The sequence below is a fragment of the Procambarus clarkii genome, chromosome 93 (assembly GCF_040958095.1).
Source record: "Procambarus clarkii isolate CNS0578487 chromosome 93, FALCON_Pclarkii_2.0, whole genome shotgun sequence".
NCBI lineage: Eukaryota > Metazoa > Arthropoda > Malacostraca > Decapoda > Cambaridae > Procambarus > Procambarus clarkii.
Genome location: NC_091242.1, coordinates 9,110,474 through 9,127,973, shown reverse-complemented (window position 1 = coordinate 9,127,973; position 17,500 = coordinate 9,110,474).

Below are 17,500 nucleotides of genomic sequence, written 5' to 3'. Positions count from 1 at the left end.
AGGGAGTACCTAAGTAACAGAAGACAGCCAGTCACCATGAGGGGTGAGGTCTCAGATTGGCGTGATGTCACCAGTGGAGTCCCGCAGGGTTCAGTCCTAGGACCTATACTGTTTCTGATATATGTAAATGATCTCCCAGAGGGTATAGAATCGTTCCGCTCATTGTTTGCTGATATGCAAAAAATTATGAGGAGGATTAAAACAGAGAATGATAGCAGGAGGCTACAAGATGACCTAGACAGACTGAATGAATGGTCAAACAAATGGCTACTAAAGTTCAACCCGAGTAAATGCAAGATCATGAAACTTGACGGTGGAAACAGGAGGCCAGACACAGGATACCGAATGGGAAATGAAGTAGTTCATGAAACGGACAGAGAAAGATCTAAGAGTTGATATCACACCAAACCTGTTTCCTGAAGCCCACATAAAAAGAATAACGTCTGCGGCATACGCGAGGCTGGCTAACATCAGAACTGCCTTCAGGAACCTGTGTAAGGAATCATTCAGAACCTTGTACACAGCATATGTAAGACCAATCCTGGAGTATGCGGCCCCAGCATGGAGCCCGTACCTTGTCAAGCACAAGACGAAGCTGGAAAAAGTTCAGAGGTATGCCACTAGGTTAGTCCCAGAACTAAGAGGCATGAGTTACGAGAAAAGGCTGCGGGAAATGCACCTCACGACACTGGAAGACAGAAGAGTAAGAGGAGACATGATCACTACCAACAAAATTCTCAGAGGAATTGACAGGGTAGATTAGGATAAACTATTCAACACTGGTGGTACGCCAACAAGGGGACACAGGTGGAAACTGAGTACCCAAATGAGCCACAGGGACGTTAGAAAGAACTTTTTCAGTATCAGAGTAGTTAACAGTTGGAATGCATTAAGCAGTGATGTGGTGGAGACTGACTCCATACACAGTTTCAAATGTAGATATGATAGAGCCCAGTAGGCTCAGGAATCTGTACACCTTTGATTGACGGTTGAGAGGCTTGACCAAAGAGCCAGAGCTCAACCCCCGCAAGCACAACTAAATGAGTACACACACACACACACACACACACAATGGAGCCGGTGGTCGAGCGGACAGCACGCCTGACACGTGATCCTGTGGTCCCGGGTTCGATCCCGGGCGCCGGAGAGAAACAATGGGCAGTTTCTTTCACCCTAAGTCCCTGTTACCTAGCAGTAACGGGTACCTGGGAGTTGGTCTGCTGGCACGGGCTGCTTCCTGGGGTGTGTGGTGTGGGGAAAAAAAGTAGTAGAACAGTAGTTGATTGACAGTTGAGAGGCGGGCCGAAAGAGCAGAGCTCAACCCCTGCAAGCACAACTACTTGAATACAACTAGGTTAATACACACACACTCATCGTTGCTGAACTGGTCAACCAGGCTGTTGGACGCGGCTGCTCGGAGCCTGGTTGATCGGGTATCCTTTGGAGGTGCTTATCCAGTTCTCTCTTGAACACTGTGAGGGGTCGGCCAGTTATGCCCCTTATGTGTAGTGGACGTGTGTTGAACAGACTCGGGCCTCTGATGTTGATAGTTCTCTCTCAGAGTACCTGTTGCACCTCTGCTCTTCAACGGGGGTATTCTGCACATCCTGCCATGTCTTCTGGTCTTATGTGATGTTATTTCTGTGTGCAGGTTTGGGACCAGCCCCTCTACTATTTTCCATGTGTAAATTAATATGTATCTCTCCCGCCTGCGCTCAAGAGAATACCGATTTAGGCTCTTTAGTCAGTCGTAATAGCTTAGATGTTTTACTGAGTGGATTCTAGCAGTAAAGGATCTCTGCACGCTCTCCAGGTCAGCAATTTCTCCAGCTTTGAAAGGGGCTGTCATTGTGCAGCATTACTCCACTCTAGAGAGCACTAGCGTCTTGAAAAGTAGCAGTGGCTCAAAAGTGGCGGGGACAGTGACGGTGGCACTGGCAGTGACAGTGGCGGAGATAATGACAGTGACGGCGGAGGAGTTTATAACTCGAGCATCACGTCTCAGTGGCTGGAGAGCACCACCAGCATCCGGGCCAATAACTGCGTCATGCTTCACATCTTGCTGGACACACTGGAGGGGTTGTCGGGGGCCGTGATTGTCAGCGAGCAAGCGTATATCCCCCCTCCTTCCCTTCCCTCCCCTTCCCTCCCCCCCCCCTCCCTACACACATCCCCCCCCACATCCCTCCTCCGTATCGTCCCGCTACCAGCCCCTCCTCCTCGACCCCACCCCAAGATGACCCAGCACTGCTTGTGCGTACTTGCAGTATCAACGATATGCATCTTGGGTCAACATGTGGTGTGTGTGTGTGTGTGTGTGTGTGTGTGTGTGTGTGTGTGTGTGTGTGTGTGTGTGTGTGTGTGTGTGTGTGTGTGTGTGTGTGTGGACCCTGGTGGTACTCCACCCTGGGTGTGTGTGGACCCTGGTGGTACTCCACCCTGGGTGTGTGTGGACCCTGGTGGTACTCCACCCTGGGTGTGTGTGGACCCCTGGTGGTACTCCACCCTGGGTGTGTGTGTGGACCCCTGGTGGTACTCCACCCTGGGTGTGTGTGTGGACCCCTGGTGGTACTCCACCCTGGGTGTGTGTGTGGACCCCTGGTGGTACTCCACCCTGGGTGTGTGTGTGGACCCTTGTGGTACTCCACCCTGTGTGTGTGTGTGTTCACGTCTGCATTTTCGTGCAGGACTGCACACATACTTGCGGGAATGTTTGCTCAAACACTTTAAAATGCGAGAGTGATGATAAGGATCAGGAGAGAGAGAGAGAGACAGAGAGAGAGAGAGGAAGGGAGGGCGGCCTGTCATATACTTCACAGTGAACTAGACACTTCAGTGGTGGTCTGATAAATGGCCTATACACAGTATCCCGGAGAAACACAGTTTGATGAGGATAGGAAAATGAATGACAGGAACTATACAGCACAACAGAATGACAAAAAAAAAAGACTCATGCGACAGATAAGGTGAAATTTGGCCACATCAAACATCGTATATTTTGACAGACACACAATCGTTAACACGTAAACCTTGTAGCTTTGAGGAAACTAGAAAAAAAACACCTTTTGCTTCTACGTTTAACCTATGTGAGACCTGCTCGTGAACATGCAGCCCCAGTATGGCGCCTCCACCTTAAAAACACAGAAGAATGAACTAGAAAAGATCCAAATGTATGCATCAAACCCCGTTCCTGAGCTGAGGGGAAGCTTCAAGGGAAACTAAGGGAACTGGACCTCACTACACTGGATCAGAGAAGGAATATGGGGGAGACATGGTAGCGGAATATAAGATCATAATTGGAAATGAACAAGTAGCCATAGAAGCAATGCTCCAAGGTAGGCACAGAACGAAGGGTCCTTGATGGAAGCGAGATACACAGATCAATAGTATGTGTCAGCTGGATTCAATCACTTATTTATGTAAGTACAGTTTTAAAGAATATTTCTGTGGACGCAAGCGGCGTAAGAACCCCGCCAGCAAGCAAGCACATCTTGGCGAGCGGCAACACCACATAAATTGGTGGTCCTTACAGATAAGAACTTCTTAAAATAGCGCGTAATGCAGGAGACAGACGGAAGGGGGCGAGCAACACTGGACGAGGTCTGCTTCAAGAACATCACGGATACCAGAAAGACAAAATACCAGGGTACTCATGGGAGGTGGTGGACCCCTTGGGGGTAGTGCAGTGACCTCTGGGGGGCAGTGACCCCCTGCTGGAAGCCAGTGACCCCCAGCAGGAAGCCAGTGGCCCCCTGCTGGGAGCCAGTGACCCCCTGCAAATGGGGGGTTGTTTTTCACTTAATTTTTTCCAGATTACGAATTTAATAGCACAAAGCGGTTTACTGGCTGTCCATCACTACATATTGGTACTTTCCAAGAAATAGTTACTACAATTACTATAATTTCAGGGTGGGTTGGATAAGACAGGATAAAAGGGTTGGGTGGATAGACTTTTATGACTGACAAAAGGCCTTTGATTTTGACACTGTCCTCCTTCACAGGCTGAAGGAGAAACAGTGTCAAAATCAAATTCACAATAGAGAAACAGACTAGAATAACGGAAAAGGTACAGGAATAAGAGAGTACCTGACAGATAGGAAGCAGAGAGTTGTAGTGAGAGAGCAAATGTCAGATTGGAGGGAATTGCGGGAACAGAATACAGCAGGGCTCAGACATGTTACAGATAACGTTTAATGAAGATAACAGGATGTTACAGGAGGACCTTAACAAGCTATACGCTTGGTCAGGGAAATGGTTACTTGTATTCAATATGGGCAAGTGTAAAGCGATGTTTGTTAGCAGTTGGCCAGAAGAGCGGTAGAGGATAAGAAGAAGGGGAGAGATTCACGAAGCAGTTACGCAAGCACTTACGAACATGTACATCTTTTCTCAATCTTTGGCGGCTTTGTTTACAATTATTAAACAGTTAATGAGCTCCGAAGCACCAGGAGGCTGTTTATAACAATAACAACAGTTGATTGACAAGTTTTCACGCTTGTAAACCGTTAATAAAGGTAACCAAAGCCGTCGAAGATTGAGGAAAGATGTACACGTTCGTAAGTGCTTGCGTAACTGCTTCGTGAATCTGGCCCCAAGGATACTGCAATAACTAGAGTAAAGACTTGTGAGAGAACACAATGCCCCACACTAGAGACTCCAGAGATTTGCTTTGAGATTGATACCAGAGATAAGAGGGTTGAGCTATGAGGACAGATTAAGAGAAAACCAAATCACACTAGAATAAGACCAGTGGTGTAATAAGGACCAGAGATCGTATTGTACAAGATCATTGAGAAATAGAAGTGGATAAATATTGTTTCCAGATGAGGGAAGGCATGAGGAACCATTTAGAAACTGAAAACACAAATGAGTCAGTGAAACTTGGATAGACACCGGTGTTGAGTCCAGGTGGTAAGCAAATAGTAAGTGCTTGAAGCATAAGTCGTGGAAGCCACCTCTAGAGACCAGTTTAAAAGCAGGTAGCATTATGTTACTATTAAGCACAAACTCACCAGGGACAAGATCCCCGAGACAGGACCCCCTAGAACACATCTCACACGCTGTACACAGTGTGTTCAGTGTGTGAGATCGCTTCATGCAGGTCGGCGTTCAATCCCCGACCGTCCAAGTGGTTGGACACCATTCCTCCCCCCCCCCCCCCAACACTACACCATCCCAAAAATGATGTACTAAGATGTCCGAAGCTAATGGAGATTTATATGTCAAAATTCGATGTATTATTCGAGAGGACAAGTGACCTATCTTGAGGTTACCTTGTGATGATTTCGGGGCTTAGCGTCCCCGCGGCCCGGTCCTCGACCAGGCCTTCTCGTTGCTGGACTGGTCAACCAGGCTGTTGGACGCGGCTGCTCGCAGCCTGACGTATGAGTCACACAGCCTGGTTGATCAAACTAAGTGACACATACATGCACCTCACCTCCTCCCCCCTCTCCCCCCCCCATGTCCACTGATGCTCCTCCCCCCCCCCCACCCCGGGCTCTAGGTCGTCCTCTAGCTCTCCACCTCCAACCTTCCCCAACCCTGATCCTGATAACATCACCAGTACCCCCCCTCTCACTCTCCTTTATACCCCCCCCCCAACCCCACCAGTACAGTTTCTTCCCACATCCTCTCTCATCACCACTCTGTTTAACCCCCCCCCCCACCCCAACCCCCTCCCCCCTCCCCCCCAACCCCACCCAACTGATTGTGCAACCCACAAACTCCACCCCTCTTCCCCCAGCTCTGCCACCTTCCAAAAGAAGCTCCACTTCTAGGGATCGAGAGAGAGCTCTCTCTCTCGATCCCTACTCGATCTCTATATGACGGAGGAAGAGAAAGCATGGCATGGAAAGACGCTAGTGTGATGGGAAGGAGAGAGGAGGAACCCTTAGGGGAGGGGAGGAAGGCGCAGGGGAGGGGAGGAAGCCTCGGGGAAGGGGAGGAAGCCTCAGGGAAGGGGAGGAAGCCTCAGGGTAGGGAGAAAGCCTCAGGAGAGGGGAGGAAGCCTCAGGGGAGAGGGGAGGAAGCCTCAGGGGAGAGGCGGAAGCCTCAGAGGGTAGAGGAGGAAGCCTCAGGGGAGAAGAGGAAGCCTCAGGGGAGATGATGAAGCCTCAGGGGAGAAGAGGAAGCCCCAGAGGAGAGGAGTAAGCCTCAGGAGATAGGAGTAAGCCCCAGGGGAGAGGAGGAAGCCCCAGGGGAGAGGAGGAAGCCCCAGGGGAGAAGAGGAAGCCTCAGGGGAGAGGAGGAAGCCTCAGGGGACAGGAGTAAGCCCCAGGGGAGAGGAGGAAGCCGCAGGGGAGAGGAGGAAGCCTCAGGGGAGAGGAGGAAGCCCCAGGGGAGAGGAGTAAGGCCCAGGGGAGAGGAGGAAGCCTCAGGGGAGAGGAGGAAGCCTCACTGGAGAGGAGGAAGCCTCAGGGAAGACAGTGAAGAAAGCAAGAATTGTAATTCACAAGAAGAGGTAAGATATGATGGAGCAAATAAAGATGCAAGATAGAAAAGTCTCAATAAAGCCGGAATCAGGTGATAATGATGATGAAGAGTAACTGCAAGAAACAGATTGAGGATTTAAGGGATAAATTGTAAAGCAAAATGTTCCAAATTGGGGAGAGAGAGCTACGGAATTTGAGAATCAGGGAAGTGACAAGTGAGGATAAACAGTGCTTGGAGAGAGAGAGTAATGAAACAGGACGTGGAAGCTAAGAACTGATGACAGAAGGAAATGAAGAAAATATGAGTAACTTGGGAGAATAAAATACAAGAGGTTGATGAAAATTGGGAACAAAACACTAAGACAAGTTGCAGATGACATGAAGAAGAAGCCTTCTTCCCCTTCTTCATGACTCAAAATGAAGAAGACAGAGAAATGACAGACAATATACAGGAGGGAGTGACAAGACATGAAGTGTCTCCTGTCTCCTGAAGTAGACAGGAGGGACAAGAAACTACCATCTAAGCAGGAGAATGGATTGTATGATTAGCAATTTGATATTTACAAATACAAATATTTACTCAGGTAAAGTACATACATACAAGGTAAGATACAAAAGTTGATGGATTTATAGATAGAGCTAGTACACACAATGCCTAAAGCCACTATTACGCAAAGCGTTTCGGGCAGATAGTCCCCAAGGGGACTATTAAATAATAAGCTAAGGACTGCAGAGGAGGTGTGATACTGCTGGATGTAGGATAGATTAGCATTTTAAAAGCACCACAATCACCTTCTGTGGTTGATTGTTCAATAAATCCTTGAACTCTATATTTAACAGATCTCTCACCCTGTCCATGGAGGACAGAAGAAAATGTGTATATGCTGGCTAGCATTGTAAATATGTGGCTACGTCTATGGTAGGAAAAAAATAACTGCTGGTAAATAAAAACTGGATCTTTGAAGGGATTTCTTTGGAGGAGGGGAACAATTACAGGGACTACAGTGTGATGATCACAGACTAGGAAAGCTGCCTGACGTATCTGGACGAGTCCTAAGGTGGGTCAGAGAGTATACCTCTCAGGAAGGAAGTAAAGAGTTACGGTGAGGGCAGAGACATCAGAGTGGAGTGAGGCGCTGGAGGAAAGGAGAAATGAGGGAACATGATAACAACATACAAGATTCTAAGAGATATTGACAAAGTAGACAAAGCAGCGTTGTTCAGGGCTAACAACAACAGAACGACGGGTCATAAATGGAATCTAGACATACAAATGAGTCATAAAGACATGAGGAAGAACATTTTCAGTGTTAAGAGTTGCCAATAAATGGAGTAGGTCAGATGTAAAGTTAGCTTCAACTACTTCTGTATGTTAAATCTTAATATGATAGAGGCGTGAGAACTGAGTCATTGCATTGATCTACGGACGTTGTGAAGGCGGGGGCCAGGAGCCTAGCCCAACCCTGCAAGTACATCTAGGTGAGTACACGCATGCATACATTTTAAACGACAGATTCGACAAAGAATTTGAACGTCAAAATATTTAAGCTGTAATGCAACCGGTACAAAAGGCTAGTAGGCGGGGCATACTGATGGTTAAAAAGCCGGGGCCCAAGAGCTAAGAACCCGATCCTGCAGGCACAAATAGTAAATACACACGCACATAACTACACACGCACTATAAAGAGTGCTGGGAAGACGGGACACCACGAGCGTAGCTCTCATCCTGTAACTACACTTAGGTAATTACACTTAGGTCATTACACACAGTTCAACTCCAACGGTTACTATGGCTGCCAGGTCGCCTGTTATGACGTCACACGTATAGCATCTATGACGTCGCCGGAGAGGTATTTTGCTTCACTATGTGTACGAAGTCACGCATCTGATCTGAGCAACCGTTATCTGATTGGCTACACAAAGTATGACGCTGTCTCTTTATAGACTACGTGACGCCATGCTGGGCGATATGAGCTGTGATTGGTGCAGAAATCGTGACGTCACAATCACCGCAGCTGACGTCATTGTCCGTGAGGCGTTACTGACGTCACAGTGATCCAGATTCCATGTAAACAAGTGTGGCTTGACATCCGTCCTGTGAGCAGCACGGATGCGCTTATCCCTCATCCACCTGTGTCCTGTGAAGGCTGAGAGGGCAAGAGGGAGAAGTAATGTCTGAGGTAAGGAGGTAAAATGTTAGGTAAGGAGGTAAAGTGTTAGGTAAGGAGGTAATATTCTGGTAAGAATATGAGAAAGCTACAAGTGTTGACTTGTGGGTGTTAGCCTGTGAGTGTGTTGGTACTCGCCTATTACTCACTTATTTGTGCTTGCGGGGGTTGAGCTCTGGCTCTTTGGTCCCGCCTCTCAACTGTCAATACACTAATGTACAGGTTCCTGAGCCTACTGGGCTCTATTATATCTACATTTGAAACTGTGTATGGAGTCAGCCTCCACCACATCACTGCCTAATGCATTCCATTTGTCAACTACTCTGACACTGAAAAAAAAGTTCTAATGTGGCTCATTTGGGCACTCAGTTTCCACCTGTGTCCCCTTGTGTTAAATAGTCTTTATCTACCCTATCAATTCATCTGAGAATCTTGTATGTGGTGATCATGTCCCCCTAACTCTTCTGTCTCCCAATGACGTGTGGTTTAATTCCCGTAGTCTCACCTCGTAGCTCATACCCATCAGTTCAGGTACTAGTCTGGTGGCAAACCTTTGAACCTTTTCCATTTTAGTCTTATGCTTGACTAGATATGAACTCCATGCTGGAGCTGCATATTCCAGGATTGGTCTGACATATGTGGTATACAAAGATCTGAATGATTCCTTACAGAAGCTTCTAAAGGCCGTTCTTATGTTAGCCAACCTGGCATATGCCGCTGATGTTATCCTCTTGATATGGGCTTCAGGGGACAGGTCTGGCGTGATATCAACCTCCAGGTCTTTCTCTCTCTAACTCTTGAAGTATTTCATCTCCCAAATGATACCTTGTAACTTGCCTCCTGCTCCCTACCCCTCTCTTCATTACATTACATTTGCTTGGGTTAAACTCTAACAACCATTTGTTCGACCATTCCTTCAGTTTGTCTAGCTTGTCCTTGGTGTCAGTGTAGGAGGGAGCTACATAACAAATAAGGGAGGGAACTTTACAAGGAAGGAGATAACTATTTAAAGAAGGAAGGGAGGGAACTATATAAGGAAGGAAGGAGGGAGGGAACTATATAAGAAAAGGAGCAGGGAGGGAAGGAACTATATAAGGAAAGAAATGTAATGCAGAAAGTGCTTGCAACACCCCAGCCACCATCTGTAATACTGGTGTTGAATGCGATTGCGCCACAGTGACTAAAACAGCCCTATAACCTCCCCTCCCCTCCCCACAGCCCCATAACCCCCCTCCCCACAGCCCCATAACCCCCCTCCCCACAGCCCCATAACCCCCCCTCCCCACAGCCCCATAACCCCCCTCCCCACAGCCCCATAACCCCCTCCCCACAGCCCCATAACCCCCCTCCCCACAGCCCCATAACCTCCCCTACCCTCAGAGCCTTAACCCCCCTCCCCACAGCCCCAGAACCCCCCTCCCCACAGCCCCAGAACCCCCCTCCCCACAGCCCCATAACCCCGCTCCCCACAGCCCCATAACCCCGCTCCCCACAGCCCCAGAACCCCCCTCCCCACAGCCCCATAACCCCGCTCCCCACAGCCCCATAACCCCCCCCCCTCCCCTACCACAGCACCCCCACGGTGGCCCACAAGACCTCTGCCCACCAGAGTATAGATGGAACAAGAACCACCTAGAGGTATCCCCAAGAATTGCTTTCCCTTTTACTAAGATCTTTGGCTGCCCCCCCCCCCCCCACCTCCCCGGTGTGAAAATAGGAATTCTTTGGGATTTTCTGCAATTAGCTATCTGCCAGAGGCTGGTGGGGGAGCCACAGGGCAGCTATCTGCCAGAGGCTGGTGGGGGAGCCACAGGGCAGCTATCTGCCAGAGGCTGGTGGGGGAGCCACAGGGCAGCTATCTGCCAGAGGCTGGTGGGGGAGCCACAGGGCAGCTATCTGCCAGAGGCTGGTGGGGGAGCCACAGGGCAGCTATCTGCCAGAGGCTGGTGGGGGAGCCACAGGGCAGCTATCTGCCAGAGGCTGGTGGGGGAGCCACAGGGCAGCTATCTGCCAGAGGCTGGTGGGGGAGCCACAGGGCAGCTATCTGCCAGAGGCTGGTGGGGGAGCCACAGGGCAGCTATCTGCCAGAGGCTGGTGGGGGAGCCACAGGGCAGCTATCTGCCAGAGGCTGGTGGGGGAGCCACAGGGCAGCTATCTGCCAGAGGCTGGTGGGGGAGCCACAGGGCAGCTATCTGCCAGAGGCTGGTGGGGGAGCCACAGGGCAGCTATCTGCCAGAGGCTGGTGGGGGAGCCACAGGGCAGCTATCTGCCAGAGGCTGGTGGGGGAGCCACAGGGCAGCTATCTGCCAGAGGCTGGTGGGGGAGCCACAGGGCAGCTATCTGCCAGAGGCTGGTGGGGGAGCCACAGGGCAGCTATCTGCCAGAGGCTGGTGGGGGAGCCACAGGGCAGCTATCTGCCAGAGGCTGGTGGGGGAGCCACAGGGCAGCTATCTGCCAGAGGCTGGTGGGGGAGCCACAGGGCAGCTATCTGCCAGAGGCTGGTGGGGGAGCCACAGGGCAGCTATCTGCCAGAGGCTGGTGGGGGAGCCACAGGGCAGCTATCTGCCAGAGGCTGGTGGGGGAGCCACAGGGCAGCTATCTGCCAGAGGCTGGTGGGGGAGCCACAGGGCAGCTATCTGCCAGAGGCTGGTGGGGGAGCCACAGGGCAGCTGACGGAAGTAATCTTAACTATGACTCGATAATTACTAAAAAGGGTTTTATTCTTAGGTATTATATCAATGATTTGGTTATTACTGTAGATTATATGAGGGATTATTGAGAGGCTAGAGAATAAATGATTATACTGTGTGTGTGTGTGTGTGTGTGTGTGTGTGTGTGTGTGTGTGTGTGTGTGTGTGTGTGTGTGTGTGTGTGTGTGTGTGTGTGTGTACTCACCTAGTTGTGTTTGCGGGGGTTGAGCTCTGGCTCTTTGGTCCCGCCTCTCAACCGTCAATCAACAGGTGTACATTGTGTGTGTGTGTGTGTGTGTGTGTACTTACCTAATTGTACTTACCTAATTGTGCTTGCGGGGGTTGAGCTCTGGCTCTTTGGTCCCGCCTCTCAACCGTCAATCAACTGGTGTACAGATTCCTGAGCCTATTGGGCTCTATCATATCTACATTTGAAACTGTGAATGGAGTCAGCCTCCACCACATCACTTCCTAATGCATTCCATTTGCTAACTACTCTGACACTGAAAAAGTTCTTTCTAACGTCTCTGTGGCTCATTTGGGTACTCAGCTTCCACCTGTGTCCCCTTGTTCGCGTCCCACCAGTGTTGAAAAGTTCGTCCTTGTTTACCCGGTCGATTCCCCTGAGGATTTTGTAGGTTGTGATCATGTCCCCCCTTACTCTTCTGTCTTCCAGTGTCGTGAGGTGCATTTCCCGCAGCCTTTCCTCATAACTCATGCCTCTTAGTTCTGGGACTAGTCTAGTAGCATACCTTTGGACTTTTTCCAGCTTCGTCTTGTGCTTGACAAGGTACGGGCTCCATGCTGGGGCCGCATACTCCAGGATTGGTCTTACATATGTGGTGTACAAGATTCTGAATGATTCCTTACACAGGTTCCTGAACGCCGTTCTGATGTTAGCCAGCCTCGCATATGCCGCAGACGTTATTCTCTTTATGTGGGCTTCAGGAGACAGGTTTGGTGTGATATCAACTCCTAGATCTTTCTCTCTGTCTGTTTCATTAAGTACTTCATCTCCTATTCTGTATCCTGTGCCTGGCCTCCTGTTTCCACTGCCTAGTTTCATTACTTTGCATTTACTCGGGTTGAACTTCAACAGCCATTTGTTGGACCATTCACTCAGTCTATCCAGGTCATCTTGTAGCCTCCTACTATCATCCTCTGTTTCAATCCTCCTCATAATTTTTGCATCGTCGGCAAACATTGAGAGGAACGAATCTATACCCTCTGGGAGATCATTTACATATACCAGAAACAGTATAGGTCCAAGGACTGACCCCTGCGGGACTCCACTTGTGACGTCTCGCCAATCTGAGACCTCACCCCTCACACAGACTCGTTGTCTCCTGTTGCTTAGGTATTCCTCTATCCACCGGAGTACCTTCCCTCTCACTCCAGCCTGCATCTCCAACTTTCGCACTAGCCTCTTGTGTGGCACTGTATCAAAGGCTTTCTGACAATCCAAAAATATGCAGTCTGCCCACCCTTCTCTTTCTTGCCTTATTTTTGTTGCCTGGTCGTAGAATTCAAGTAACCCTGTGAGGCAGGACCTGCCATCCCTGAACCCATGTTGATGCTGTGTTACAAAGTTCCTTCGCTCCAGATGCTCCACTAGTTTTTTTCGCACAATCTTCTCCATCAGCTTGCATGGTATGCAGGTTAGGGACACTGGCCTGTAGTTCAGTGCCTCCTGTCTATCCCCTTTCTTGTATATCGGGACTACGTTAGCTGCTTTCCAAGTATCTGGCAGTTCCCCTGTTGCCAGTGATTTGTTGTGTGTGTGTGTGTGTGTGTGTGTGTAGTAGAGGCAGGAAAGATTATTTTAGAGGAAGACCAATCAGTAGGATGATTAGAATTCCTAACATGACAGAAGCGAGCATTGTTTGTATCTGCAGACTAAACAATTCTCTTGTGGTCCTTGAGTCTGTCATTAACACCAAAGTATTAGAGAGGACAAGACCAACAGGGATAGACACCAGCAGCATTAGAAGCAGGAGGAGCAGTGTGAACTAGATTGCTACGAAGTGTGTTAGTTTTTCGTAAGGCGAACTTTATGTCAAGAGGACGAAAGGTATTAGTAAAAGTTTTTGAGTTAGGATATAAAGGGACGGTAGAGCACAGTGCTACTAGTGTTGGAAGCAGGTTTAGGATGAAAGAAATTTCCTTTAGCTTGAGAATTGGTACAGTTGATAAACTGTAAAAGGTAACCAAGACGAGAGAATGATTTGTAGATAAAGGCAATTTCAGAATCAAGAAACTGAGGGTCGCTGATGCGTAGAGCGCGGAGGAAGAGAGAGACGAGGATACTTTTCTCAACAGAAGGAGGATGGTAGGAAAAGAAGTGAATGTACATGCCACTATGCATGGGTTTGCAGTAGACAGAGAAAGAGAACCCGGACACAGAGCTGTGAACGTGAACATCAACAAAAGGAAGGAGGGAATTAAATTCCCTTTCAACTTTGAAATGGATGGAAGGAGCCAGATTGTTAAGAGAGGAGAGGAAAGGCTGGAAAAGATTAAGGTCATGAGGCCATAAGGCAAAAATGTCATCAACATAGCGAAGCCAGAGAGAGGGACGAGTATCAATAGAAGGAAGAAGAACAGTTTACAAGTATTCCATGTAGAGACTGGCAAGACCAGGAGAGAGGGGGAACCCATAGCGAACCCATTGGGTTAGAGTTGACGAACCTGTCAAAGGAACTAATGAGGTCAATGCCACAGCGCGGGCCAGGGGAAGTAGCAAAAAGACCAAGTCCGAGAAGGTCTTGCTGGTGCTCAGAAAGAGGGGAAGAAGAAAGGTTGGTAACACAGAATATTTAGCCTAAGTACTGTTGGTAATCAGGCGTTGAATTTTGTTGTGTAGTGTGGAGGAGTGGCGGGAAGAGGAGAGGTGAGCAGTGTTGTGTAGTGTGGAGGAGTGGTGGGAAGAGGAGACGTGAGCAGTGGCAAATGCCTTGGGAAATAGAATATTATCACTGTATAGATCAATAGAAATAGTATAGATCACTGGGAAGAGAAGACAGAAAGCGTTGATGTTGACTAACAATTAGAAAAGCATCGCCAACTTGCAAGGAGGTGGAGTGAATAAGTTCTTGAAGAAGGCGGGCATGTTCAGGAAAAGGAGAACCCAAAGTGTTGAATTGGAGAAGGTGAGATAACGAAAGAGGGAGAACTTGCTCCGCAAGACAGTCTTTGAGAAACCTAAGCTGGTTCTTTCGACGTTTGGCGGCAAGAAGGGAAGACTCGAAGGAGCAAAATGGCTGTTTAAAGGAAGGTAGAGCATCTGTCTTCTCTCCTCTTTCTAAGCACCAGCAAGAACTTCTTGGACTTTCCTTTGCTACTTCCCATGGCCCGCGCTGTGGCATTGACCTCATTAGTTCCTTTGGAAAGTTTGTCATTTCTAACCCTAATACTCTTTCGGACCTGTCTGCCTTTAGAGGGGCGCTTATCCCCGTTCTTGACAGCTGGTTTTCTAAAAATCACCACCTTCCTCGTCGCTTCCAGCTTGCCCTTCCCTCCCTGAAATCTCACAACTCTATTCTTATCCTTCCTTCAAACAAAGGCAATTCGGTGGTTGTCCTCGACCGTGAGGACTACCTCCAGAAAGCTGATGTCTCGCTCTCTGACACCCGCACATATACCCCTCTGACTCTTAACCCTTTGGATCGCCTTAAAACTTCCTTTTACCGCAAACTAAGACAGCTCTCCAGTCTTTGTCCTCCCGACCGATCTCATTAAACGTTTCCATGTCATCTGCCCTTCTCTTTCTTATTTCTGTGGTCTTCCTAAGACCCATACACCTGGTGTTCCTCTTCGTCCTATCATTTCTTCAAGGGGAACTGTCGGCTGTCCTCTTGCCTCCTGGCTCGCTAAAACCCTGACGCCTTACCTTGGCACTTTTTCCCCTGCCCAGAAGGTGGGTAGGAGTACTTAGTACTCAGGAGTACTCTCAGTACTTCATAGAAAGACTGCGCCTGCAGCCCTCTTGTAAGATGCTTAGTCTTGATGTCGACTCTCTGTTTACTAATATCACACAGAATACACACAAGGGCTATAGGATCACACAGTGTACCCACAAGAGCTATAGGATCACACAGTGTACCCACAAGAGCTATAGGATCACACAGTGTACTCACAAGAGCTATAGGATCACACAGTGTACCCACAAGAGCAATAGGATCACAGTGTACACACAAGAGCTATAGGATCACACAGTGTACCCACAAAGAGCTATAGGATCACAGTGTACCCACAAGGGCTATAGGATCACACAGTGTACCCTCAAGAGCTATAGGATCACACAGTGTACCCACAAGAGCTATAGGATCACACAGTGTACCCACAAGGGCTATAGGATCACACAGTGTACCCACAAGAGCTATAGGATCACACACTGTACCCACACTAAGAGCTATATACAAGGATCAGTGTCGGATCCTTTAATATGGTGTTAATCACGAACTATGCAGTAACGAGGCCCTTGGCTCGCAAGAGCTGTATAACATCAATCAGCTGCTAATGGGATTAACAATGGCTGCAACGGACATGGTGTCATCACTAAGATAACACAGTGGGGGTGTGGGTGGTTATCATAGTCGGGTGTGGGTGGTTATCATAGCCAGCTGTCGGGTCTCTCACCTACACACATACATTTCTAAGATCATTCCCCTACACTGAAGGTTCATGTTGTAATGATGTGGTTGGGGGGACGAATGTCGACATGATGGACCAATAGGAAGTCGACGTGATGGACCAATAGAAAGTCGACGTGATGGACCAATAGAAAGTCGTTGTGATGGACCAATAGAAAGTCGATGTGATGGACCAATAGAAAGTCGATGTGATGGACCAATAGAAAGTCGATGTGATGGACCAATAGAAAGTCGATGTGATGGACCAATAGAAAGTCGATGTGATGGACCAATAGAAAGTCGATGTGATGGACCAATAGAAAGTCGATGTGATGGACCAATAGAAAGTCGATGTGATGGACTAATAGAAAGTCGATGTGATGGACCAATAGAAAGTCGATGTGATGGACCAATAGAAAGTCGATGTGATGGACTAATAGAAAGTCGATGTGATGGACCAATAGAAAGTCGATGTGATGGACTAATAGAAAGTCGATGTGATGGACCAATAGAAAGTCGATGTGATGGACTAATAGAAAGTCGACTTTTGTATGGTTGAATTTGGGCCAACCTGAAAGTTTTTTTTATATTTGTGTTGCTATTGAAGCCTAACATAACCACCCTTTTTATTGATTTATTTTATTTATATACAAGAAAGTACATTGGGTTTGTGAGGATACATAGCATGGTTATCTTGAGGTTATCTTGAGTGTTCATGAATATGTGGCTTATGGATAGTGTTTACATTCTTGTAAAGCCACTAGTACGCGCAGCGTTTAAGGCAGGTCTTTAATCTAACATATAATTTTAAGTAGCAAAATTTATAAAATGATAACAGGTTACATTGCAAAAAATAATAAGAGAGATTAGTAGGTATATTAAAGCACATCGGTAGCGCTGATTGATAGCACTGACAGCTTGATTGATAATTTAACAAAGATTAATAGGCACAATACAGCATATTGATAGCACATATAAGACGACAGCAATGATAACAGTGGTAAAGCTGTTTGGCTTAGGTACATAAATACTGGGGATACACTAGACTGTACTAGATACAGTGCAAGTTTAAAGCACAAGGTAGGGAACTATGAAGATGAAATTAGGTACTTTTTGTTTTTGAATGAGGCAAAAGTTGGACAGCTTTTCAATTCATTAAGGAGTGAGTTCCATAGACTGGGTCCTTTTATTTGCAAAGAGTGTTTAAACAGATTAAGTTTGACTCTGGGGATATCAGAGATATTTATTTCTGGTGTGGTGATAATGGGTCCTATTACATCTGTCCAGGGAGAGTTTCAGATCAGGATTTGAATTTAAGAACAGGGTGTTGTAAATGTAATTGACACAAGAGAATGTGTTGAGTGAGTTTATGTTTAACATGTTTAGGGAGTTAAACAAGGGGGCTGAGTGTTGTCTGAAAGCAGAGTTTGTTATTATTCTGATAGGAGATTTTTGCTGGCTGATGATGGACTTGAGGTGGTTTGCAGTGGTTGAACACCATGCACAGATGGTGGATAGACACCATTAAGATAGGGATAGATTAATGCATAATATAATAAGAGGAGAATTGAGTTAGGTAC